At 37.9% G+C, this 27,850-nt stretch overlaps 1 protein-coding gene across 1 annotated transcript in view; it reads right to left on the bottom strand.

Moving 5' to 3' along the window:
* Positions 1 to 27,850, bottom strand: part of UNC13C (unc-13 homolog C) — a 624,577-nt gene that overhangs the window by 552,878 nt on the left and 43,849 nt on the right. The window lies entirely within an intron of this gene.

Here is a 27,850-nt window from a genome sequence, read left to right as displayed (position 1 = left end):
TAGCATCTCATCTATATGAGAAGAGAATATTTCTTCTGACAGAGAAGATAATTTTTTTCAAGTCATTCAACTGGCAGTAATATTTATGGATCCCTTAGCATATGACCTGAATATTCTACATGTTTTTATGTATACTTTTCTTATTTAATATTTATAATATACATCTAAAATAGATATTAATAGTTCTCATTTACTAACAAGAAAACTAAAGCTTAAAGAAGTTAAATGACCCATCAAAGGATACATGCCAAAAAATGGCAATGGCCATAAAGGGGACACATTCAGACCCAGGACCCCTGACTTTTGAAAATTACGTGGAAAATAATTCAAACACAAGGCTGGGAATTCATAAAGCCAGAAATAAGTGAAACGTATTTAAGAAGGAAAGAAGGTAGATAGGCCTTCACAACCATTATTTCTGAGTTATAAAGACAATTCATACACCCATAAAAGTCAACTGCAAAAAATGAACTTTGCTAGAATCCAATCCACCCAATTCATTATACAGGAGGAACTTAAATCCAACTGACCAAAAGAAAGAGAGTAAAAAGAGTACAGAACTGAAGAAAAAAGGGGACAGGGATCACAGTTACTGTGAATGGACGGGCTCTCAAAAGAAAAGTGAGGGAAGAGAGCCAGGACAGCTGAGGTGCAGAAGAGGAAAGTAGCAAGGGTCCGGCTGAGACCGACCCCAGAGCAACATGGAGCCCTGAAGAAAGGGTAGTGGGAGTGACTCTCTGCTCCCCTCACCTCTGTGGCAACCGCTGCCTGCCAAACTGTTGGGAAGACTCTCCACACTCATAACCCTGTGACATCACTCACAACCCTGTCCGTGATGACTTGGGAACTTCATGAGAACAGAGGACCAGGTAGCCAGTTCGCACAGAGGTTCCCCCACCCCACTCAGACCCGAATTGAGGTGGTGAGTACCATACTGGTTACGTACCTATCATGGGCCACTGTCCTGCCTAGGAAATCTCTGCCCCCAAGACAATGAACCAGCAGATCCCCAGCAAACATACCTTATAATCCCCTCAGACTTTCGCAAGCACAGCGGACAATCAAGTCCCTGGGGAGCTGTGGAGTCCCTAGAAATCTAATCCTTGGTGTAGGCTGCCCCAAGGGAGGAGCGAGTACAGCCCATCAAAGCCCTTTTCGGGACAAAGGAAATGAAGGTGCAGCACCAATCTCTAAAATGAGCAGCACCCAGCAGCTGGGAAAAGGGATGGAGAGGGGGTTATTTTCTGACGCCCACCCCATCTACTATTGTGGATACTGCAGAGGTTCTCCCCACTGGGGGCTGGCACATGTACACTTAGAGAAAGTGCTTTTTCATGAGGCAGAAATTGAGCCTGTGCTGCTTGGGCTTGCGTGAAGGTTGGGGCCCAACTCCTTCTCCCTACACAGAGCAGCAACACCCTGGCAATGGAGGCCAGACAAGCCATACAGTTGTCTGCTCTAGACAGAGGGAAGAGGCTCAGCCCTGAGCCCGGTTTGATGGTAGTTGCCAGAGGGGCATAGCCACATCCAAAGGCCCACAGCCACACTGCAGCTGGGAGCCAAAGAACAAAGTCTAAATGAACTGAAACAGGGCCATGATAGGGAGGAGAATTGTGTTCCTAGCTGCTTAGGACAAGCCTTCACTCCCACTCCCTACCCCAGGGACCTAGAACACCCGAACACAATCTCTTCCCATCAGGGTGGGCACTTCCACCTGAGCTGAGAGTGAGCTGGCTCTTACTCTTCTGCGCCACGTACTGGAATGGAGTCGAATTGCACCACCAAATAAAAAATCTGCTTACTTCCACCTAAGCTGAGAGTGAGCCGGCTCTTACTCTTCTGCGCCACGTACTGGAATGGAGTCTGAATTGCACCACCAAAAAAAAATCTGCTTACCGGGTGTCTTAACCGCTAGTACACAAGATGCGCTTCCTGAGACCTCCACACCGAGAGCACCACAGAATATGGTGTATGGGCTCATATGCCCAATATACCCCTACAACAAGCAGCATCTTAGAAAGCTATCACACAGAGCCTATCCACAACAAAGAAACCCATTCAGAGCCTTGGCTCCCACGAAAGCACCCAGAAACAAAACTGGATGATTATACACAACATGCACCGTAGTCATAATCTTAAGGGTAAAGATAAGAAATTAAAAACAGTCCCATCAAAATGATAGAAAATTCAAAAATAACAAGCAACAGTTCCCTAAGATGAATAGAAATCAACAGGAGAACTCCAGCAGTACAAAAAGACTGTTTTGACAACTCCAAAAGATTGCATTAGCTTTCTAGCAATGGATCCTAACCAAAGTCAAAAGTCTAAAATGACAGATAAGAAATTTAAAGTATAGATTGCAAAGAAACTCAATGAAATCCAAGAGAAAGTTGAAATCAACACAAAGCAACCCAGTCAGACAAAATTTTAAAAAAATTAATGAACAAAGCACTTAAGAAATATGGGATTGTGTAAAGCAACCAAATCTATGATTAATTGGCATTATGATACAGAAGAAGAAAAAGTAAGCAAATTGGAAAACATATTTGAAAGAACAGTTCAGGAAAATTGCCCTAATATTGCTAGATTTCAAGACCCAGATACAAGAAATTCAGAGAACACCTGTGAGATACTATACAAGATGACCATCACCAAGGTATGTGATCATCAGGCTATCCAAGGTCAATGCTAATGAAAAAATCTTGAAGGCATAAAGGGCAAAATTACCTATAAAGGAAATCCCATTACTCTAACAGCAGTCTTCTCAGCAGAAACCTTATAAGCCAGAAGAAATTGGGGGCCTACTTTTAGCCTTCTTAAAGGAAAATAAATGACATCCATGCATTTTACATCCTGACAAACTAAACTTCATAAATGAAAAAGAAATAAAACCTTTCCCAGGCAAACAAATGCTAAGGGAATTCATAACCATCAGACCAGCCTTATGAGAAATGATCAAAGGAGTTCTAAACATGGAAATGAAAGGATAATACTTGCTACCATAAAAGGACAAGTAAGTACAAAGCTCACAGGTCCCATAAAGCAGCTACACAATTGTACAAAGCGACCAGCTAACAATGCTAGGAGAGGAACAAAACCTCACATATCAATATTAATCTTGAAAGTAAATAGCCTAAATGCTCTATTTAAAAGACATACAGTGGAAAATTAGATATAAAAACAATACTCAACCTGCTGTTGCCTTCAAGAGTCCCATATTGGCCCAGCGCAGTGGCTCACGCTTGTAATCCCAGCACTTTGGGAGGCCGAGGCAGGCGGATCACGAGGTCAGGATATTGAGACCACGGTGAAACCCCGTCTCTACTAAAAATACAAAAAATTAGCCGGGCGCGGTGGTGGGCGCCTGTAGTTCCAGCTACTCCGGAGGCTGAGGTAGGAGAATGGCACGAAACCAGGAGGCGGAGCTTGCAGTGAGCCGAGGTCGAGATTGTGCCACTGCACTGCAGCCTGGGCTACAGAGCGAGACTGTCTCAAAAAACAAAAAAAAAGTGCCATATTATGTGTAATGATACCCACAGGCTCAAAGTAAAGGGATGAAGGAAGACCTCTCATGCAAACCAGTGGACTTCAACACTCCACTGACAGCACTAGAAAGATCATCAAAGCATAAACTAATAAAGTAACTCAGGACGTAAATTGGACTCTTGTCCAAATGGACAGAACATTCAATTCAATACCAAAGAATATACATTTTGATCATCTGTGCATGAAATAATCTCTAAAATGGTCATAAGGCAAATCTCAGTAAGTTCAAAAATCAAAATCATATCAAGTATATTATCAGACCGCAAAACAAAATAAAAAAAATTAATACCAAGAGAACTCTCAAAACCACATGAATATATGGAAACTAAACAACTTGCTCCTGAATGGCTTTTGAATAAGCAACTAAATTAAGGCAGAAATTTTTAAAATTTTGAAACATACAAAAATAGACACACAACATACCAAAACCTATGGGATACAGCAAACCAGTGTTAAGAGGAAACTTTACAGCGCTAAATGCCTACACCAAAAAGATAGAAAGTTCTCAAATTAACAACCTAATGCCACACCCAAAGGAACTAGAAAAACAAAAACTAACCAAATGCAAAGTTAGCAAAAGTGAAGAAACAACAAAGATTAAATGAAACTGAGACCCAAAAAATACACAAAGGATCAACAAAACAAAAAATTGGTTATTTGAAAGGATAAACAAAACTGAAATATAAATATCTAGATTAACCAAGAAAAGGAGAGAAGATTCAAATAAGCACAATCAGAATTGATAAAGGTGTCATCACACCTGACACCACAAAAATACAAAAGATCCATGCAGACTACTATGAACATTTCTATGTGCACAAAATAGAAACCAAGAGGAAATGGATAAATTCCTGGAAACATATGACTTCCCAAGATTAAAACACTAAGAAATTGAAATCCTGAACAGACTAATAATAAGTTATAGAATTGAATCAGTCATCAAAAATCTACCAACTAAAAAAAGCCCAAAATCAGATGGATTCATAGCCAAATTCTACCAGATGTACAAAGAAGAGCTGATACCAATCTTTCGGAAATGTTTCCAAAAAACTGAGAAAGAGATTCCTCCTTAAATCATTCTGTGAAGCCAGTATCATCCTGATACCAAAATGTGACAAAGACACAACAAAAATAGAAAACTACAGGTCAGTATCCTTGATGAACGTAGACCCCCAAATCCTCAACAAAATACTAGCAAACCAAATCAAGAAGCTTATCAAAAAGTCAGTTCATCACAATCAAGTGGATTTTATTCCATAGATGCAAGGATGATTCAACATATGCAAATCAATAAACATAATTCACTACATAAACAGAACTAAGAACAAAACTATACGATCCTCTCAATCAATGCAGAAACAGCATTCAATAAAATCCAACTTCCCTTCATGATTAAAAAAAAATAATAATACCCTCAACAAACCAGGCCTTGAAGGAAGTACCTCAAAATAATCAAAGCCATATATGACAAGCCCATGCTTAACATTATACTGAATGGGGAAAAGTTGAAAGACTTCCCCCTAAAACCTGGAACAAGACAAGGATGTCTACTCTAACCACTTCTATTCAACATAGCACTGGAAGTCCTAGCTAAAGTATTGAAGCAAAAGAAAGACAGAAAAGGCATCTAAATAGGAATAGAGGAAATCAAATTATCTCTATTCACTGATGACATGAATCTATAACCAGAAAGCCTTAATGATTCTTTTAAAAAACTCCTAGACCTGATAAAGGACTTCAGTAGTCTTCAGCTTACAAAATTAATGCACAAAAATCAATTGCATTTCATACACCAATAGTGCTCAAGCTGAGAACCAAATCAAAAACTCAATCTCATTTATCATAGCCACACAAAAAATATAAAATACCCAGGAATACATGAATTCATATGTATTCAATGGTTATGAATACATAACCAAGAGTTAAAAGACCGTTGCAAGGAGAACCATAAAACACTGATGAAAGAAATCATAGGTGATACAAACAAATGCAAAAACATCCCATGCTTATGAATAGGAAGAATCAATATTATTAAAATGACTATACTGCCCACAAAAACTAAAAATTCAATGACATTCCTATGAAATTACCAACATCAATTTTCACAGGATTAGAAAAAAATTGATTAAAATTAATATGGAACTAAAATATGCAAGAATAGCCAAAGCAGTCCTAAGCAAAAAAGAACAAAGCCAGAGGTATGACCTTACCTGACTTCAAACTATACTACAAAGCTATGGTAACCAAAGGAGCATGATATAAGTACAGAAATACACACATGGATCCATGGAACAGAATAGAGAACACAGAAATAAAGCCACACAACTATAACCAAATTATCTTCTACAAAGTCATCAAAAATAGACAAGGAAAGAGGAACACCATATTCAATAAATAGTGCTGGGAAAACTGGCTAGACACATACAGAAGAATAAAAATAGATCCCTATCTCTCACCATATACAAAAATTAAATCAAGATGGATAAAGGACTTAAATGCAAGACCTGAAACTATAAAAATTCTAGAAGAAAATCTAGGAAAAACTCTTCTGGATATTGGCCTAGGCAAAAAATTTATGATTAAGACTTCAAAAGTAAATGTGACAGAAACAAAAATTGACAAACGGAACTTAATTAAACTAAAGAGCTTCTGCACAGCAAAATAAATAATCAACAGAGGAAGCGGCCTATGGAATAGGAGAAAATATTTGCAAACTACACATGAAACAAAGGACTAACATCCGGAATTTATAAGGAACTTAAGGAAATCAGCAAGAAAAAACAACTCCATTAAAAGGTAGACAAAGAACATGAACAGACAATTCTCAAAATAATCCATACAGGCAGCCAACAAATATATGAGAAAATGCTCAACATCACTAATAATCAGAGAAATGCAAATAAAACTACAATGAGATACCATCTCACACCAGTCATAATGGCTATTAATAAAAAAAAAAAAAAAAAAGATGTTGGCAAAGATGCAGAGAAAGGGAACGGTAATACACTATTGGCAGAAACGTAAATTAGCTCTTCTATGAAAAAGAGTATAGAGATTTCTCAAATAACTAAAAACAGAACTAAAATTTGGTTCAACAATCCCAATGCTAGGTATTTACCTAAAGGAAAATAATTCAGTCTATAAAAAATACAGCTGTACTCTTACAGTTATTATGGCACTATTCACAGTAGCAAAGTTATAGAATAAACCTATGTGTCCATCAGTGAATGAATGGATAAAGAAAATATGATATGTGTACACACTGTAAAATGCCACACAGCTATAAAACCACATGTGTAGCCTCCAGCTTCATCCATCTTGTATTTTACAGCAACATGGATGGAGCTGGAGGTTATTGTACTAAGTGAAACAATTCTGAAACAAAAAAATACCACATGTGCTCACTAATAAGTGGGAACTAAACAATGAGTACACACGGACATAAACATGGAAATAATAGACACTGGGTACTCCAATGCAGGGGAGGCTGGGAGGGAAGCAGAGATTGAAAAACTACCTATTAGGTATTATATTTACTATTTGGGTGATGGGTTCGCTAGAAGCCCAAACCCCAGCATTATGCAATGTACTCATGTAATAAATCTGCACAGGTACTCCCTAAATCTGTAATATAATTTTTTTAAAGGTGACCAGAAAAGAAAATTACACAGGCTTATTTTTTTAGGTAGCAATAATTTAGCAAGTTGGTTTGTATAATTGCTATTAAACTTAATTAGATGTTATGGGACTAATAAAACAGCATCTATTTGTGCCAATTTGAGATGCAGATGGCTGCGCATGGTGGCTCATGCCTGTAGTCCCAGCACTTTGGGAGGCCTAGGCGGGCAGATCACATGAGACCAAGAGTTTGAGAGCAGCCTGGGCAATATGATGAAACCAAGTGTATACCAAAAATGCCAAAATTAGCTGAGCGTGGTGGTGCATGCCTGTAGTCCCAGCTACTCAGGAGGCTGAGGCAGGAGAATAACTTGAACCTGGGAGGCAGAGGTTGCAGTGAGCCAAGATTGTGCCACTACACTCCAGCCTGGGAGAGAGAGAGAGACTCTGTCTCAAAAAAAAAAAAAAAAAAAAAAAAAAAAAAAAAAAAAAAAAAAGAAAGAAAGAAAGAAAGAAAGGAAAAGAAAAAATAAAAAAGAAATAGATGTTTTAAGAATGAAAATCTTCCTGAAGAAATACAATTTGCAAATAAGAAAATGCATTAAAATGCACCATAAGACATGTTTAATAATCTGTATTAAGAATGCATTTTTAGAATTTTCCAAGCAAGATACTCAGTAAGAAATGGCCTATAGGAAGTCCTTTCCCTTTTTGCATTACCTTTGCTTCCAAGGTTGTTTGAGACCCATTAATATAGGGAACAAAAAAGGGACTCATAGTCTTCATTACAACAGGCGCCTGGACTTCTTCCCTAAAGACCAAAACCCAAGACTCAGTTTAACCACTAATTAACCATGTGACCTTGATAAGCTACTCATCTCTCTGATACCACTTTCTTCTGCATAAATATAGGGATAAACTATCCATTCTACAGATTAGAAAAACATAACAATTCATAAAGACCACTATTACAAAGTGGATTTTTATAATAATTTCTCTAAATCAATCTGATAATGTTAAGTTCAACTTAACATTGAACTTAATGGTGGAAAGAAAGTAAGTAGAAATATTTGTCCAGCTATATCCATTTTTCCCCTTTTATTCCTACTTAACAGCAAAGAATACTCCCACAGGGATCTGACCTAAAACCGAACATGGAAATGAAGTTAAAGGTGTGTATTTGTGTATGTGTCGGTTGGTGGATAATGACAATTTCAATTTCTAGTTTTCTTATGCAGAAACCAGCTCCTTATCAAGTGGAAATAGAGACTATCACTCCTCCATCAGCAACCTCCTATTCTATTTCCACTACGCAATAAATGTGGTATTTTCCAGGGAATTGTAAACATTTAAAAAGTAATTAATCTGAATGTTTCTCACATTTATAAATGGGGGGGGCATTTAAATGGAAATTAAATTCAATGTAAGAGTCTAAGTGTAGCAGCAGAAAGAGGTGACCTAGAACTCTAGAGGACTCTATTCTGAAGTGCACTGCAGTCAACTAGCTGTGTGACTTTGAACAAATTACTAAGTAGCCTCATCTGTAAAATGAAGGCAATTATCTAGATAATCTCTAAAGTCCTGTTGAGCTTGCAGATTTAAAACCATTTTGATTTGCATGTTCATTTAATATTTAAAATTATTCCCTGGCATTATTATATCTGAAGATGATGGTTAAACAGGGAATATTTTTAAAATATGAACACACACATATTCATAAATGCAATACATAAACAAATTATGCATGAGTTATTTTCAATAAGTTGCAATGCAGTTGGCTACACTGAGATTCCACAGTCGCTGCTCAATACTTCTAACAGTATTAATAACCATCACTTACAGAAGGCTCAAAAAGTCTGACATGCTGGACAAAGTATTCAGCTGGTGCAAAAGCAATTGCAGTTTTGGACATTAATATTTCTATTATTATTATTATTGAGACACAGTCTCACTCTGTTGCCCAGGCTGGAGTGCAGTGGCATGATCTGGGCTCATTGCGAGGTCTACTTCCCAGGTTCACGCCATTCTCCTGTCTCAGCCTCCTGAGTAGATAGGACTACAGGCTCCCTCTGCCATGCCCAGCTAATTTTTTGTATTTTTAGTGGAGATGGGGTTTCACCATGTTAGCCAGGATGGTCTCGATCACCTGACCTTATGATACACCCGCCTCGGCTTCCCAAAGTGCTGGGATTACAGGCGTGAGCCACCACGCCTGGCATTGGACATTACTTTTACTAGCAAAAACTGCAATTATATTGGCACCAACTGAATCATTTACATACACCCTTTCCTTTGACTGTGTTATTATTCTTTGAGTGATATAAGACATTTTACAGATATAGAAATTGCAGCTCGGGCCAATGTTGGAGTACAGGTCTGACTGACTCCAACAACACGATATTGATGATACTAAAAACCTACATCGCTGGTTAAGAAAGTGCTTTAAGGTAACCAATTATTGAAGAACTGTGAATAGAAAGAGGCTGTGGATCCTCCTGTTCAACATAGTACTAGAAATTCTGGCCAGGGCAATCAGGCAAGAGAAAGAAATAAAGGGTATTCAAATAGGAAGACAGGAGCTCAAATTGTCTCCGTTTGCAGATGACATGATTGTATATTTAGAAAACGAAAACCCCATCGTCTCACCCCCAAAGCTCCTTAAGCTCATAAGCAACTTCAGCCAAGTCTCAGGATAAGAAATCAATGTGCAAAAATCACAAGCATTCCTGTACACCAGTAACAGACAAACAGAGAGCCAAATCATGAGTGACTCCCATTCACAATTGCTACAAAGAGAATAAAATACCTAGGAATAAAACTTACAAGGGATGTGAAAGACCTTTTCAAGGAGAACTACGAACCACTGCTCAAGGAAATAAGAGAGGAGAACACAAACAAATGGAAAAACATTTCATATTAATGGATATGAAGAATCAGTATTGTGAAAATGGTCATACTTTCCAAAGCAATTTATAGGCTCACTGCTATCCCCATCAAGCTACCATTGACTTTATTCACAGAATTAGAAAAAACTACTTTAAATTTCATATGGAACCAAAAAGAGCCAAGACAATCCTAAACAAAAAGAACAAAGCTGGAGCATCACGCTACCTGACTTCAAACTATACTACAAGGCTACAGTAACCAAAACAGCATGGTACTGGTACCCAAACAGAGATACAGACCAACGAAATAGAACAGAGGCCTCAGAAATAACACCACACATCTACAACCATCTGATCTTTGAAAAACCTGACAAACGGCCGGGCGCGGTGGCTCAAGCCTGTAATCCCAGCACTTTGGGAGGCCGAGACGGGCAGATCACGAGGTCAGGAGATCGAGACCATCCTGGCTAACACGGTGAAACCCCGTCTCTACTAAAAAAATACAAAAAAAAAAAACTAGCCGGGCGAGGTGGCGGGCGCCTGTAGTCCCAGCTACTCGGGAGGCAGAGGCAGGAGAATGGCGTAAACCCGGGAGGCGGAGCTTGCAGTGAGCAGAGATCCGGCCACCGCACTCTAGCCTGGGTGACAGAGCGAGACTCCGTCTAAAAAAAGAAAAACCTGACAAACACAAGCAATGGGGAAAGGATTCCCTGTTTAATAAATGGTGTTGGGAAAACTGGCTAGTCATGTGCAGAAAACTGAAACTGGATCCCTTCCTTACACCTTATACAAAAATTAACTCAAGATGGATTAAAGACTTAAACGTAAGAACTAAAATCCTAAAAATTCTAGAAGAAAACCTAGGCAATACCATTCAGGACATAGGCATGGGCAAAGACTTCATGACTAAAACACCAAAAACAATGGCAACAAAAGACAGAATTGACAAATGGGATCTAATTAAACTAAAGAGCTTTTGCACAGCAAAAGAAACTATCATTAGAGTGAACAGGCAACCTACAGAATGGGAGAAAATTTTTGCAATCTATCCATCGGACAAAGGGCTAATATCCAGAATCTACAAAGAACTTAAACAAATTTACAAGAAAAAAACAACCCCATCAAAAAGTGGGAAAAGGTTCTGAACAGACACTTCTCAAAAGAAGACATTTACGCAGCCAGGAAACATATGAAAAAATGTTTATCATCACTGGTTATTAGAGAAATACAAATGAAAACCACAATGAGATGCCATCTCATGCCAGTTAGAATGGGTTAGAATGGCGATTATTAAAAAGTCAGGAAACAACAGATGCTAGAGAGGATGTGGAGAAATAGGAACGCTTTTATGCTATTGGTGGGAGTGTAAATTAGTTTAATCATTGTGGAAGACAGTATGGTGATTCCTCAAGGATCTAGAACCAGAAATACCACTGGACCCAGTAATCCTGTTACTGGGGTATATAACCAAAGGATTATAAACCATTCTACTGTAAAGACACATGTACATGTATGTTTGTTGCGGCACTGTTCACAATACCAAAGACTTGGAACCAACCCAAATGCCCATCAATGATAAACTAAAGAAAATGTGGCACATATACAACATGTAATACTATGCAGCCATAAAAAAGGATGAGTTCATGACCTTTACAGGGACATGGATGAACCTGGAAACCATCATTCTCAGCAAACTAACACAAGAACAGAAAACCAAACACTGGATGTTCTCACTCAAAAGTGAGAGTTGAACAATGAGAACACATGGACACAGGGAGGGGAACATCACATACCAGGGCCTAATGGGGGGTCGGGTCTAAGGGAGGGATAGCATTAGGAGAAATACCTAATGTAGATGACGCGTTAATCAGTGCAGCAAACCACCATGGCACGTGTATACCTAGGTAACAAAGCTGCACGTTCTGCATATGTACCTCAGTACTTAAAGTATAACTTAAAAAACAGAAGAAGAAAGAGGCTGTGGATCGATGGCAGTTTAAATTGTTGGCAAGGTCAAGGTTTGGTTAGTAAATTCATTACTCAGTTATATAATTACACCTACAAGTAGTAAAATGTTCTTTTATTCAGATCAGTATGAGGACTCAAAAGTGCATATTACATAAGACAAATGAGGACAAAACTCTCTTAAGAGTTCCCAGATAATTCAATTTCCTTTCCAAACTTATCTCTGCCTACCTTTTACTGAACTTCCTATTAAAATCATTAAAGTATGAAAAAAGAAAAGGTAGTGGCTTGAAAGAAAGGGGGGATAAAAAGGCCTCGTGTTATCCATGCAAGTCAAGACCCATATCACAGTAACATGGTGTACTCCGAACTCTTTGGGTGATGTGCACAATTTTCCCCTTTTCATGCTCTATTGTCTCCATTGAAGAAACAAAAGAGTGCAAAGGACAGTCTCAGCTACCAGGCCTTTGCTGGGCATTCTGATGGAGAATTCAGTTGTCCTGGATTTGGGGTTATTACCAATTTTATCTATAGATACACTAGGAAGCAAAATCCCTATGGTGTGAAAATACAGATTTTTCTATAAGAAGGCTTATTTTAGGCTAGGCGTTTGGCATCTCAGACAAGCTTGAAATAACAACTGAAATTAAAAACTGCATTATCCCAGAGGAAATGCATCCCTGCTCACTACTCTGTACTTCCACACATTAATTCTAGGTCAGCCATAGATCCAGGTCCTGGTTTCCACTCCCAGAACTAGGAAAACAAGGAGATACAAAGTCTATGGGAAAAGTAATAAAAGAATGGAGTAGATCAAATTCTACAACAGAGAAGGAGGGATGTCCCAGATAGTAGCAGAAGCAAATCGAAGGTCATCTTAGGAAACCAAGTAGAGTGAAACAGTTTGCTTGGGAAAGCCAGACAAGGAAGGAGAAGGGCAACCAAGTTATGAGGGAGAGATATCAAGAGACATCGTGACCAGCAGTAAGTCAGGGCAGTGGTCAGGAGCCTTTTCCTTTAAAAGCACAAGATTATAAATACTTTAGGCTTTGTGGAACATGTAGTCTCTGTTGCAGCTATCCAACTCTGCCATTACAGCAACCAGAGACAATGTGAAAAAGAGCATGACTGTTTCCATGAAGCTTTATGTATGAACACTGATATTTAAATTGTATGTAATTTTCATATGTCATGAAAGTGTTCTTTTTGCTTCTTTCAACCATTTCAAAATATAAGAACCATTCTTATCTTGCTGTTCCTACAAAGAGGTAGCAGGCCACATGTGGCCTATGGGCCATTGTTTGCCTACCCTGGATCAGAGTGAGCCATTCAGAACTGATTGTATGGAGTCCCATTTTTTTGTGTGTGGTACCTCTGCACGCTTGAAAGTTAACATTTATGAGTTGGTTGCAGAAGAACAAATCAATAATCTGATTTGTGAAATACATATTTTACACAAAAATACCAATAATAGAAAATAATAAAAATAACCATTACTTCTACAGATTTTACTATGCTCCAAGCACTGTTTTTTACATATAGTATTAAATCTTTAATGAAGTAGGACCCAATATCTGCATTTATAGATAAAAATCCTGAGCAACAGACACAAGAATATTGATATTTATAACTAACCACAATTTATCTGCAATTCTGAAATCCTAAAAGTTTACACTTTTTTTAAAAAAAAAGGAAATTTGATATAAAAATCTGATCTGAATTGGTGGCTATGCCTACTCTTTATTTCTGCCACTTGGGGTGAACATTCATACATTTCATGATAAAAATATTAATTATCAGATGCTACACCAGACTCTGCTAGACTCATCTCATGAAAGTTCATATAGGAATAGAATTATCTTTCTAAAGTTATAAAACTGCCTTTCCAAACACATCAGGCCCTATAGATGTTGAATAATAAATTATGTATCTTCTACCTAAAAGTATGAACTGACTCCCATGAATGATAATGTGGTCCATTAAAAGAAAACTAGACTACAGTTTGAAATCTTTGGGTCGAATCCAGCTTGAGTTATGAGTTGGGATCTTATAAAGCTCTACTTCACTCTCTGGATTTCACGTTCCTAATCTTCACCAAATATCCACAAGACCAGGCGAGAAATGTAGATGAAGGAAGCAGAGAAAATGTAGCTTCCAGGAGGGCAGAGGCCACAGTTAACTGTAAAACACACGTCCTGTCTTTTGTCACATGAACATTCATGGTCCAAGTATTCTGAAAATTTTGAGAAAACCCAGAACCGTATTTTTATGTAAATTTTTTTTTAGGATACAAAAAAAGACTATGCAAGCTAACAAAACAGGTCTGTAGACTAAATGTGATGTACAGACTGCAATCCTCATCTGACTAATGGGCTGTAACATCATCTTATACTGCATTCAGACTCAAATTCCATTCCTTCTGGTTTTACTTGCAGCTGGTGGTAACTTGCCTGTCTTGAAGCCCCTGTAGCACTTACATATTCCACTTAGTCAGCTGTTGGCATGGGCTGCCTTCCATTTTCAGTTATCTTTTCATATCTTCATGTCTTTTATGCCTAACTAGATTATAAGATCCTTGAGGGTCCTTGAGGGTGATGGAGTATTTCTGAATTTCTGTAACGATTGGCTCTGTGCCTCAAACACAGCAAGGGCTTAATGAAAACATTTGAATTTATGTAAAAACAGGCTATAAATAGCTTTGGCTAAATCATAAAGCTAAAGTCTGAGTTACTTGGATTCTTCATTGCCAGTGGGAGACACTGTGGTAAAATCACCCCAGTAGGGGCTTTGGAATCCAACAGACCTAAATCAGAATACCAGCTTCTTTGCTTTGAGCTCTATGACCTTGAGCTTATTACATAACTGTCTAAGGATTATTGTAAAATGGAAGGTTAACAATACTCAGCTCATTCTGTGGATTAAATGAAGTAATGTATAAAGCATGTGGAATAGCATAAATGTCATTTACTGCTTATTCTCTTCATTGCTTCCATGGCCAAGGAAACAGAAGTTCCTTACAGAAGATCAAGGACTACTCCTCACATGGCTCTTCACTATCTACAGAAAATCAGATCCAATAACTGCTGCAGAATCCCCAGAGGTCAGGTTTACCTACCTCACCATAGCTCGAGACATTATCTCACGTTACACGGTACCTTGTGTGATTTCCAACAAATTATGTTTTTCTGATTTGACCTGAACATTCTTTCTTCCCCTTTTAAGCAATAAAAATACCTCTCCAAGTACATTGCCCATGACAAGTTATCTTTAGCTTCAAAGAAATAAAATAAAAAACGTTTGACAAAAACTTGACCAAGCATAGAGCCATGAATAATTTTCAATATATACATGACAGCAATTTAGTTAAGGATGTGGTTTTTCAGGATTATTTCATGCAGACATAACAAACTTCTAAAACAGTCCTGTGAGGAAAACATGGACAGTGGGTCAGGATTCAGACACACTTATGATGTTATGAATGTCTATCCTCATAGGCCGCCTGAGAGAAGACTCCAGTCACTACAATATAAAGGAGACAGTACAGAAGCCTTCCAAAATGTCATAGACTGGTATCATAGAACCTTTGCACAAAAAGGAACTTAGCCACGTAGTCCAGCCCTTTTCTCTACAACTTCCCAAAGGTCATCTTGGAGCTGCTTAAACACTTTCAGACTGAAGAGGAACGCACTCCTTCCAGTGATAACTTTTGTCATTGCCATAATTGAGAGGAATAAAACTAAGACAAGACCTTAGATCTGTTTCTGTCTCTTAGTCTGCTCTCTGAAGACATTCAGGATAGCTTAATGTGTAAGCATCTCTATTTGTATGAATATATGAGTATCACACTGTGTTCCTGGAATTATTTAAGATGTGCTAGATAATACAAAGTAAGTCTAATGAACTTTTTAATATGACTTTCTACTTATCCTGATGGCAGAATCCAAACACTGTAACTTATTTCAGAATGCCTAAAATAGATATAATGCCCTGTGCACAGTGACCTGTCAATATTGCTCACCTATCCTGCAGTTTACCCTCATTATAGGATCAAAAGTGTTAAGAGAAAAAAAAAATAAGTTCTGACAATTTCTAGCCCACTGTTCTGAAATTGACTACTACAGTTAATCTATGTGTTCATCCATAGTATTGTGCAGCTTATGCTTTTTTGAAAAAACTATATACATTTAGTATGGTTCTGTCTTTGATAATTAGAAGAACAAACCCAGTTATATACTTACAATCATGAGGTGAAGACAATCAACCCTTTCTCCTTTAGCAATGGTTGGCAGACTTCTTTTGTAAAATACCAGATAATAAATACATGCTTTGCCAACCTTGCAGTCTCTGTGGCAACCACTCAACTTTGCCATTGTACAGTTATAGTAACCATAGACAATATGTAAACAAATGGATGTGTCTGTGTTCCAAATTAAACTTTATTTACAAAAGCAGGTGACTGCATGGATTTAGCCCCCAAACCCAGTGTGGTGGAGTGAGAAGAACATTGGTTTGGAAGTCAAGAGAAGGAAGTTCTAGCTGTGGTCCTTCTTCTAGCTACCTCTATGACGGCAAACAGTTTACAACTTTGGTCTTGAGACTTCATCTCTAAATGGAACAAATTAGATGATTTTTCTTGAACTTCAGTTTCAAAGTGTCTATGAATCAGTTATCAAAATCTCTTAAATAGTTGTGGTTATTGAATTGTTCAGGTTATGTTGCCGCTACATTCAGAACTTTGATTGGGACTTTCCTTAACACTGACTCCAGGAGCTCCCAAAAGGCCCTCCTGAAAATCAGTCACCAAGGTAGGTAATAGGAAGGGATGGGAAATTCCTCTTTCCTTAGGAAAATGACAGAGGCTGCTTCTCAATATCCCCAATTTAAGGTTCCCAGATTTAGCAAGTGTAAGTTATTTGTTGTTTATCTGAAATATAATTTAACTGGGTATCCTGTATTTTACCTGGCAGTATTACTCTAACTCCTTAATTTTAAAAAGGAGTCAGACTGTTGACACGTTTACACATGTATTTTCACATGTATTGAGCTCATTAGGTCTCACAGCATCCCACATATTGGGCACAGGGATCGTTATCTTCATTCTAATCAGGAAAAAGTAGAGGTGTCAGGACTTAGGAATTATCTAATCTCAGAGCGCTAATGACATAAGTCTGAATATCCCCTAGCATCTTCAGAGATATACAAATATTTAGTTCCTTATGGACCTACAACTTGGACCTACAACTTTGTACAATAGGTACTCATATCTATCAAAACTGTAAACTGCAAAACTGCAGTTACACTTCTATTTTGTCCATACAGTGCAACATTTACAGCTATTTCCTAAAACAGTATTCAAATGCATTATCATAGAGACAACCTTTACATGTCACAGCATGACTTATTGACTGAAACAATGAATTCTCTTTCTCTGGGAGAAAGGACAAGTTTTTAAATCAATTGAAACAAGTCAAATATTTTTAAAAAATTATAACATAAGATGTTAATTAAACATGAAACTAGAAAATCCAAAATTGGATGTGGAGTGCGTTTGCCTAAAAGACAACCTAAAAGATATACTTGTTCTGTCAAGAGATAAAATAAAGGATTAAAAGATATTTAAAATATGGCATGGATTTAAATATTTGATGTTTATGTGATGACAATACAGTTTTCCTTGAGGTAAGTGTAATTACTTGGGGCAACATCGCTTTGGTGAATCTTCAACCAAGATTAAAAAAACAGTCATCAAATTGAACTAAATAGGGGTAGAGGGAAGAATTATTGCCTTAATAATCCAAGAAACTCATTTACTTTAAAAAATATCAGCATGAGCCAGGACTATAAGCTAAAAGACTGTCAAAACAATCCTTAGATGGAGTGAGTGTGTGGTAATATCCTGCATTAGTGTGGCAAAATCTATTCTTCCTAAATTAAAAAAAAAATTTTTTTCTAGTTTCCCCTTCAGCACTGATCCTTGGAATCTAGGCATTAAATTTAGATATTTCTGCAGGACAAGACTTTGCCTTCTGGAGTACTGTGCTGGATAAAACCAGATGGACATCTTAGCACTAACATCACAGGACTTTTTCCCTTTCCTCACTCTTCAGTGCCCAAATACCCCCATTGGCTTCATCTCTGGCCTCCACTACTCAAAACAGGGAAATAGCCTATCACTTTGGTCATTAACTGCCTAGAAATCATCTTTTGAAGGCATAACACGTGACCTCTGAGCCTCACAAATCTCGCTTTAGTGGGTCTCCATTTCCTCAACAGAGGAGTGCTCTGTAGAGCCCCGCGGCCACCTTGCAGTGGGGTTGAGAGCTGAATGAAATCCTTGACCTATAGCGCCTCTCTGTGTTTTTACATAAGTGCACAGATGATATTGAATTTGACCATGGATTTCCAAGTCTGAAAAAAACAAAATGTTTGAAAACAGCAAAGACACAAAATGGACTGACTCTAACAAACGTAAGCTTCAGCTTCCTAATAAGGGATTTCAAAGACCATTCTCAGATTCACCAGAGAAATTACTCATCAGAGGAGGGAAAAAGAAATCAGCTTGTATTTCTTAGCTCTTATTATGTGCTAGGCTGCTGCCCATTATGCTAGAAAACAGGAAAAGCATTAGCTATCATCTTAATCAATCTATAACTCCTTACTTATTCATTCAGATGATCCATGAGCATCTTTTATTGACACCACAAAAGTGAGATAAACTATTCCCAGAAGCTTCTCTGGAGATGACTCTGCTGACTGGATTAAAAATGTTTTGAACAATTTTCTATTTGTTTAAAACTGTTCAAGTAATATCAAAGTCATAATTGGAGATAAAGTAATTCAGACCTCCAGAATTTTGCATAGGTGTTTCATGCTAATAAATAGTAAAATTTAGGGATATGGTTAAGTAATCATTGAAGAGAAAATAATTAAATTCAAACTGTGCTTGCTTGGTTTTCCATTAGCCAGCACAGTGATTCCTTAATATTACTCCCCTCATTGGAAGTCAGTAAGTCATTCAGCAATGAGGGTAGCAGGTAGAAGCTAGGTGTTCACCACCACCATTCCTCTTCCAAGGTGCACAAAAAGAGTGTATTTCCCAGTCTCACTTGCTATTAGATTGGGGCCATGGAACTAGCTCTTGCCAATGGAATGGACTAGCCGCCAGAAGTTCCTGTGAGGTACTGGTCTTTCTCCCACTAACTGGAAATGAAGTATTCCAGGACGGCAAAGCCACGCTGAAGAAAGAGCCCAGCATCCCACATTCTTACTTGGAAGATAGCCTCTTAATCTGCATTGAGCTGTGATGGAGGCACAAAATAAATCCTTGTGCTAAGCCACTGAGATTTGGGGGATGTTTCTTACAGGGGCCTTACCAATACAAACCAGATACCAAAGAAAGGGCTCAGGCCCAGTATTCTGTGTCACCTTAGCATGGTTGATTATTGAAAACTAGTATCAGATATAAAAGGGTGCAGTGAGGAAATGGTGAAGAGTAAGGGCTGGCAGCAGAGGTTATACAATGCAGAAAAAGCATATCGGAGAGTGGAACTGGGAACTTAGGGAAATTAAGGCTGTTGGCAAACAAAGGAAACAATAGCAAAGGAACCGGCTCCCTTGATAGGGCTCAAAAGGCAGGCCACCAACAGAGATGTGGGCCCCTGAGGACTTTTCTGACTGTACCTGGTATTTATCTCTCTGATCCAAGCTAGAAAGTGAGCTCCTGTGTAGCCAGGCCATTTGAAATGCATACTGTAGTCCAGACCTCTGAGAAAGACAGTGTGGTTTGCATATCTAATTTGGAGATCTAGATATTAGCTCAGAATTCCAAGGATACCATTGGAGTGAATGAATCTTAAACATAGGCAGTTTTCTGTAACAAAAGTAATATTCATTAGCTAGAAATGCTTGCAGAGTGAATTTATTTACATATTTTACTTCTCAAGTACTCTCATCCTTCTCTGATTTCGAGAACTTCACATAACACTTTCTTCCATGAAAGCTTTCTTACCTGATGATGGTCAGTAAGAGCGAATTAAAACCTCTAACATTTTGGGAAACACATGGAAAGTGATGGGAACTCTTCAATTAAAGCCTGTTTCCTGAAAGTGAATTAAACAGTATCTGTACTTGTTCCTATTTAACTGCTCTTAACAAGATTATAGGTAGTGGTTCCTGCTGACAGATTGAGTGCAAAGGAACAAGAAGCACCGGAAACTGGGGAGGGAAGTGACTGATACGAGTAAATATATATTTGGAATATGTCCATTTAATTCTTCTGAATGAGCTTCTGGTTCACGTTAGCAGCACCTCTTGGGAAATCAGCTACACTGCATTTGTTTCAAGTTTCCACCTGCATATTGAATGAAACTGTGCAAACTCAATACAAACTTATTCTCTGTTGATCCCAAGGAGCACAGTGGAAATCTGAGGCATCAACTTGTCAGCCCCTACTGTGTGAGGAAAGACCTTAAGTGAGCCAGAGACAGGTTCTGAACCTTCCAGGTTGCAATTATTTTTGTAATCTTTTTAGCAACAAATTGACCACATTTCTGCAGAGCCAGTAGGTCTATTTACAGGCAGAAATAACAAATGAAATTATGGCAAGATAGTGGAGCCATGGATCTCTCTGTTGCCACTAGGTAGCAATATGACCTTAAGTTAGTGATTCTGAACAATTTTCTGTACTTGACCTTTATAGGTTAAGTATCTTTTGTGAGAGTAACTTCACCAAAAGTTAGACGCAAAATGTGACAGACCTGACAAATATGAAAAAAAAAAAAGAAAAATTGAGGTAGGAAGACAGTGAGAAGCTAGACACAAAGAGGGATAAGAAAGCTCTTTAAATCCATCCCCTGTTTTCACCTTGTTGTGGGCCAAATCTCAGAAACTCTTGGGTGTCAAAAAACAGTGTCTGTTTTATCCATGAAACTCTGAAATGCCTATTGTCCTTTGTGCCTCCTAAAATCCTGTATTTCCACATGGATTTATCTACTGGCCCTTTCCCCTCCTTCTCAACGACAGATTCTCTAGGGCAGCTGTGTCTCCTACCTTGAAGGTTTTGTGCTATATCCCACTAGCATTTTTTCTGCACCAAAAAGATTTGTGGAACTCAATGGAAGCATAGCATTGTTTTCACACTTAGCACAAATACTGGTCATTTTTGAAAAGGTCAAGTGATTCCTGTAGCATTTACTGGTGCCTAGAATTCATTCAAGAGAGAATCTTTTTTGCAGTTTATTTTCCATGCTATTGCTGGAAAAATACTAGTTTGTTTCCATAAACTTGAATCTTCTGAATCTAGAAGAATAAAAATGTAAGGGAGAAGTAAGTGAGGATGTTAAAAAAAAAAAAAAAAAATCAAATAACCACTATCCTTTTCCGAGAGATGATGACTCCTAGGAGGGATCTGAAATGAAGGAAATAGTTGGTATTGGCTTTTGCATATACCTTCAGTACTTCTCTCCTCCCTCTTGGTGCCCTGTCCAAGCTCACCAAGGACTCTAACATCCTAAATTCCTGCCCATCGCCCCCTTCCCCACCACACACCTCTTACTCAGCTTCGAGTGTGTCTTGCTTTGGAATTACCCTTCCCCAAAATCAAACTCTTATTTACTTACAGTATATCAGCCGGGTTAGAATGAAAGCTAATTCGCATTAAGTTTATGACTAATCATCTTCCCACTACTCTTTAACATACTCCGGAATGTTTTCTTATTAGCTCTAATTGGTGAAATTTCAGTCAGTGTGGAGGAGATATTTGGAAATAGGAAGGCATCCTCTCTCATCCTGGAAGGAAAAAAACCAAATACCACAGGTTTTCTCTTCAACTATCCCCACTACAATTCCCCAGGCCTATCCCTAATGGGAACTAACGTGCCTTTCTTTCCCCTCTCACCAACTTCCTGAATCAAGATCAATGAGCATTCCTAATTACAATTTTCTCTCTCAGTGAAAGGCGATGGGGTAGAATAACTGGGACGTCTAGACTTATGCCGACCTATAGTGAGATTTTCATATCTCCGTTCCCAGTATTTGCAGCCGTCAGTTATTACACGAGCAGGTCCCAAAATTTATGGAGGATCAGGATCACCTGAAGGGCTTATTAAAACCCAGATTGCTGGGTTCTACCCATAGAGTTTCTAATAGCACTATGCTTGGGTGGGGTTAAAATTTTGCATGACAGTTGATGCTCATACTGCTGATCTAAGGACAACACAATAAGGACCACTGCTTTATACTAAACTTTACTTCCATATGGAAGGTAAAAAGCATTCCTGAAGTAGAAATTATATACTCAACAACATAATGATGTAAAAGAAAAGCACCACATGTTTAGGATCAGTGTCATTTTGCTTTCCCGGAAGGTTGAGTTTTGTGAAAAGAAGAAGAAAAATGAAGTTGATAGAGTTTAGCATTAGGAGAGAAGAATCACGTCAGTTTAGAATGTGGTGCTGGGATCACCCTCTATAGTTAACTATGACCTCTGACATGTTAGAAGAATCAACAGAGGATGGAGAGACAAAGTTTCACTCTTGCTGTCCAGGCTGGAGTGCAGTGGCGTGATCTCGCCTCACCACAACCTCCACCTCCCAAGTTCAAGTGATTCTCCTGCCTTAGCTGCCCAAGTAGCTGAGATTACAGGTGCCCACCACCACACCCGGCTAATTTTGTATTTTTAGTAAAGGCAGGATTTCACCATGCTAGCCAGGCTGATTTTGAATTCCTGACCTCAGGTGATCCACCTGCCTAGGCCCCGCAAAGTGCTGGGATTATGGGTGTGAGCCATCAAGCCCAGCCGAGGATGGAGATTTTTAAGACAGATATAAAGTTATCTTGAGTCACTCACCATCTTGGCATGAATTAATAATTTAAGTTCTTGGTATATGATACAGGCTGCCCAAATTCTGAGGTATATTTTTTAAATTCACAAATATCCATGACGCTGATTTAACTGGCATACCTATGCTAAGAATGAAGGGGGAAGAAAGTCTCTTTCTGGTTTTTATCCTCTCCCTTTTCCTTCTCTCCTTAATTCTTTCTGCCTCCAAGGCATTCTAGAGCCATTATCAGGCTGCATACAACGAGCAAGCTCCATGTTCATAAAAAGTTTTAGAGAATGAGAGCCCTCCTTCTACTTTCTCTTGCACCATGTTGAGAAACTCAGACCCTCTTTTCTCCACTGTCTTGTTTCCTTTGCTCTCTCTTACTTAAGCATGCCTGAAAGGGCTTGCTGACAAGGGAGGTAAGATTCCAAGGTTTTGATTTGGACATAGGGTCTGTATACTTCCTCAGAGGCCTTTAAGTTGGTGTTTGTGCTCCAACTCAACTTCAACAGAGATCCAGAATGAAGGGAAATTGGGGAGTGATCCAATTAGAAAAAAAAAAATATATATATATGTATATCTGACCCAGGGGGAAAAAGTAGGCAAGCTTCCAAGAGCAAAGAGGTGTCTCTTTTGTTTGTTCAACTAAATTGTACTAAATAGAGTACCATTTTTCTTCCAGCCACCTAAATTCTGAGGGAGCATGGACATTATTCACTGTCTTAGGTGAGGTCCACCAAGAATTCAACTCTGAACTAGACTTTGAGCAAAATTATTTCATTTGGTAGAGAACACTGGCAGAGGTGTGGCAAAGTAAGAAAGGGAAAGGTAGAAACCAACACAGAAAAGTTAGTTTCATGGGGAACGAGGACTCACCTCCTTTAGAAAATGGTATGGAACACACCTCTCAGTTGTTCTACCTAAGGGCAAGGGAACCTATCTACCAATCCTTTCTAGTTGTTAGTTAAGGGTCACTCCTAGGATGTTAATTTCTCTGACATTTTTTACTTGCACTCAATTGGACCTTACATGCTCTTGTAATCAGAGAAATCATACAGAGAGGCCCAGAAGCTAATGGAAGGTGTCCAGTAGATGTGAGGAGAGTGCCCACAACCCTCTTGCAGTCATTTTGAGTATTTCTCTCCTTTCATCATCAGGTGTCCTAAAATATCCAGGTGTCAATAATAAATGTATCCAATGGAAGCAAAACATATATTTTAGTTTCATGACCTCTCATTCCCTGTTAGTGTCACCTTAATTCCATCCCATCCTGTTATTACAATGACTCTACCGACGTCTTTCTAGAAAACAAATGTAGGAATAAATTTATTCCAAAACATAAAACACCATCTATGCAAAGGTGTCTTTGAAATCTTGATAATTAGTTCTATGAAACAACTCAGAGAAGTAATGCTTAACACTTTCCAAATGCATACTGATGGTAAGAAAAAGTGTCAAATACTCACATTTGCATTTTGTCTAGACATGGTTACAGACTAAAATCCCTCAGTTGATCAGCTGGAGGTACCAAATAAATCTCTGTTATCGGTACAATAATAGCACTTGCTTGTTTTGTAGCAGTACACATAAAAAGAACATTAAAATAAAAATAGAATCTCAAGATACAAATTTTTTCAAAGTAAACACTCACCATAGTATACTTGAATTATTAGTCTGATATAACTTCACTAGAGAAATGACAGAAAAGAAGACGAGACTAATGATATGATATGATATGATAATTGAGTTGGCAAGGACAAACTCCTAAGTAGCTAATTTAGTGTTCAAAGCAACCCCAAAATGCATAAGCATGATTTTTTCCATACTACAAATAAGTTATTGTAACTGATTTAGGCGTCAGAGCTATTTTAGTATAACAAATCAATTATTTGGCATTGTATGTCAATAAGTTTTGTCTAATCAATTTGCCATTGTAGTCACAGAGAAATTCTTGTAATATGCAGCATGATCAAGCTTGACCCCTATAATAATGCCTATTTATCTGCAGGCTATAATTGTAAAAGAAGAATAAATAAAGCAATTTTGTCATCCTGATCAAACAGTGTAGGCCACGGTTGATTCAGATGTTACAACACTGCAGTTGATACATCTCACTGGGCAGCAGACTTCATGAGCACAAAAGAAAAATTAAAATTGACTGCATGAAAGTCGACTCCATTTATGCCTAGCTTTCATTAAGGGCCAGCAAGAGAAAATAAACAAACAAATAAAAACAAAAAATAAATACGTTGGTGAAAATATCATTCGGGCTCTCATTTACCTGGCAGGGGATAGACAGAAAATACAGGTTTAATGTAAATAATTGATACTGTTATATGCCTTTATAGTTGAAAATAGTCAACATGGTACATTATAGAACCAGTAGAGAAAGTGGGAAGTTCTTGAGTGAAGAAAATCTTTCAAATTTGGGTCACATTCCCATATTTAAATCATAAACAGCAAGTAGATGCTGAACATCCAGTTTAATGATCCTATCTTCTTGATTCTGCAACGGTATATCAGCATGTTTTTACAGTATAAAATTCTAGATTCGTAACATTTAATTACATTCACAAAATTCTGCTGGCATGAAATCATCCTGTGACAATTTAACAGAGGACAGCCTTAAGAAAGGTATTATGATAGGAGGATGCATAGACCAATCAGTCACAGTCAATAGCTCCAATGAGCTTACAGTCTAGGAGAGAGAGATTGACAAGAGCACAAGAGTGGGATGGATACTATACAGGACCATCCGTGTGGTAAATGCAGATGCAGAGAAGGAACAGTCAACTGATAGGTAGGCATAAATTAGTACAACCACTATGGAGAACAGTTTGGAAGTTCCTCAAAGCTAAAAATAGAACTATGATATACTCCAGCAATCCCACTGCTAGGTATATGCCCCAAAGAAAGGAAACCAGTATGCTTAAGAGATATCTGCACTCCCATGTTTACTGCAGCAGCATTCACAATAGCCAAGATTTGGAGGCAACCTACGTGTCTATCATCAGATGAATGGATGAAGAAAAGTGGAAGCACTATTCAGCCATAAAAAAGAATGAGATCCCGTCATTTGCAACAACATGAATAGAACTGAAAGTCACTATGTTAAGTGAAATAAGCCAGGCACAGAAAAACAAACTTCACATATTCTCACTTATTTGTGGGAGCTAAAAATTCAAACAACTGAACTCATGGAGATAGAGAGTAGATGGTGGTTACCAGACACTAGGAAGGGTAGTTGGGGCCAGGAAAGGGGATGTGGGGATGGTTAATGGGTCCAGAAATAAACTTAGAATAAATAAGATCTAGTATTTGATAGCATAACAAAGTGACTACAGTCAACACTAACTTATTGTACATTTAAAAGTAAGTAAAAGAATATAATTGGATTGTAACACAAAGAAAGGACAAATTATTGAGGCGATGGACACCCCATTTACCCTGATGTGATTATTACACATGTCTGTATCAAAATATCTCATCTACTCCATAAATATATGCAACTAATATACAGTCGATGAAAACCATAAATGTAAAAATACATAGGAAGGCAGGGAAGCACGTCACAGAAAGCTTTATAAATAATGCGACACTCAGGTTATTTGTTAACTGTGGAATTTACATTTGTATTTTTGCAAAATCAGTTTCAAAGTTCTAGAACACATTCTGAGTTAAGAATAAGAAAATTTAGGCTGGGCATGGTGGCTTATGCCTGTAATACCAACACTTTGGGAGGCTGAGGTGGGTGGATCACTTGAGGTCAGGAGTTCGAGACCAGCGTGAACAACATGCTGAAACCGGATCTCTAATAAAAATAAAAAATTTAAAAAAAAAATTGGCCAGGTGTGGTGGTGCACACCTGTAGTGGCACACACCTGTAGTGGTGCACACCTGTAGTCCCTTCTATCAGGAAGCTGAGCCAGGAGAATTACTTCAACATGGGTGGCAGAAGTTGCAGTGGGTCGAGATCACACCACTGCCACTGTACTGCAGCCTGGGCAACAGAGTCAGACTCCATCTTAAAAGATAATAACAATAATAAGAAAATTTAAGAGTCAACTGTATTTCTAAATTTATTAGGTTGGTGCAAAAGTAATCATGGATTTTTGCCATTACAACCAACCTAATATTTTTCTATATCCTTTTAGCTGGATAGTAACCACATCACTGAGTACTATTTCTGTCACCAGATACTTATAAAATCAAATTAACAACTATATTGAAGACAAGTGACAAGTGAAAGCAAACTAACTAAATAAATACATAATGATTAAAGCACAACCTTTACAACCCAGGAAGGAAACAACTTATGAAACATTTTAGCACATAAAAAGTTAAATATTAATAACTTAAGATAGGTTTTAACAAATGGAAAGTCATCCTTTCTTCTTGGGTAAAACACTTCAACACCATAAACATGTCATTTATCATTCAATCCGTGTGTTTATTGTAACTTCTGTAAAATACTAACAAAAATTTTCAAAGTCAGCAAGTGAGATTTAAAGTCTGTATAACAGAAACATTTGGAATGAAGTCAGAAAATGAAAAATCATAGATCCGTCATAGAACCACAGCTATCTGATCAGCAGCTAGTGTTACCAGATACTGAAATATGTACCAAAGTCTCCATATTTGAGACTGTGATATAGTACATTGTATAGAGAGACTAAGGAGTGGGCAAAAAATTAGGCTGTCCAGGAAAAAAAACTCAAATACAAATATAAGTTTATATATTATATAAATGTCAACTCAATCCACCAGATTAAAAAAATACATTTTTTAAATAATTAGTATCAAGACATTGTATAGTCTTTTGGAAAATTATGAAATTGCATATTCCTTATACTATATGCCAGAATAAGCTCCAAATGGATCAAGAATACAAATGAAATACATGAAGTTATAAAAATATTAGAAAAAAAAATAGATCCATTCCTTTATAACCTGAGTGTGGGGAAAACCCTTCTATGTCTGAAATACAAATGCAATAAAAGATTGATAAATGTG

Source organism: Chlorocebus sabaeus, chromosome 26, assembly GCF_047675955.1.
Source record: "Chlorocebus sabaeus isolate Y175 chromosome 26, mChlSab1.0.hap1, whole genome shotgun sequence".
Lineage (NCBI taxonomy): Eukaryota > Metazoa > Chordata > Mammalia > Primates > Cercopithecidae > Chlorocebus > Chlorocebus sabaeus.
The sequence above is the reverse complement of the archived record's forward strand: the minus strand, read 5'-3'. Positions and strand labels throughout refer to the sequence as shown.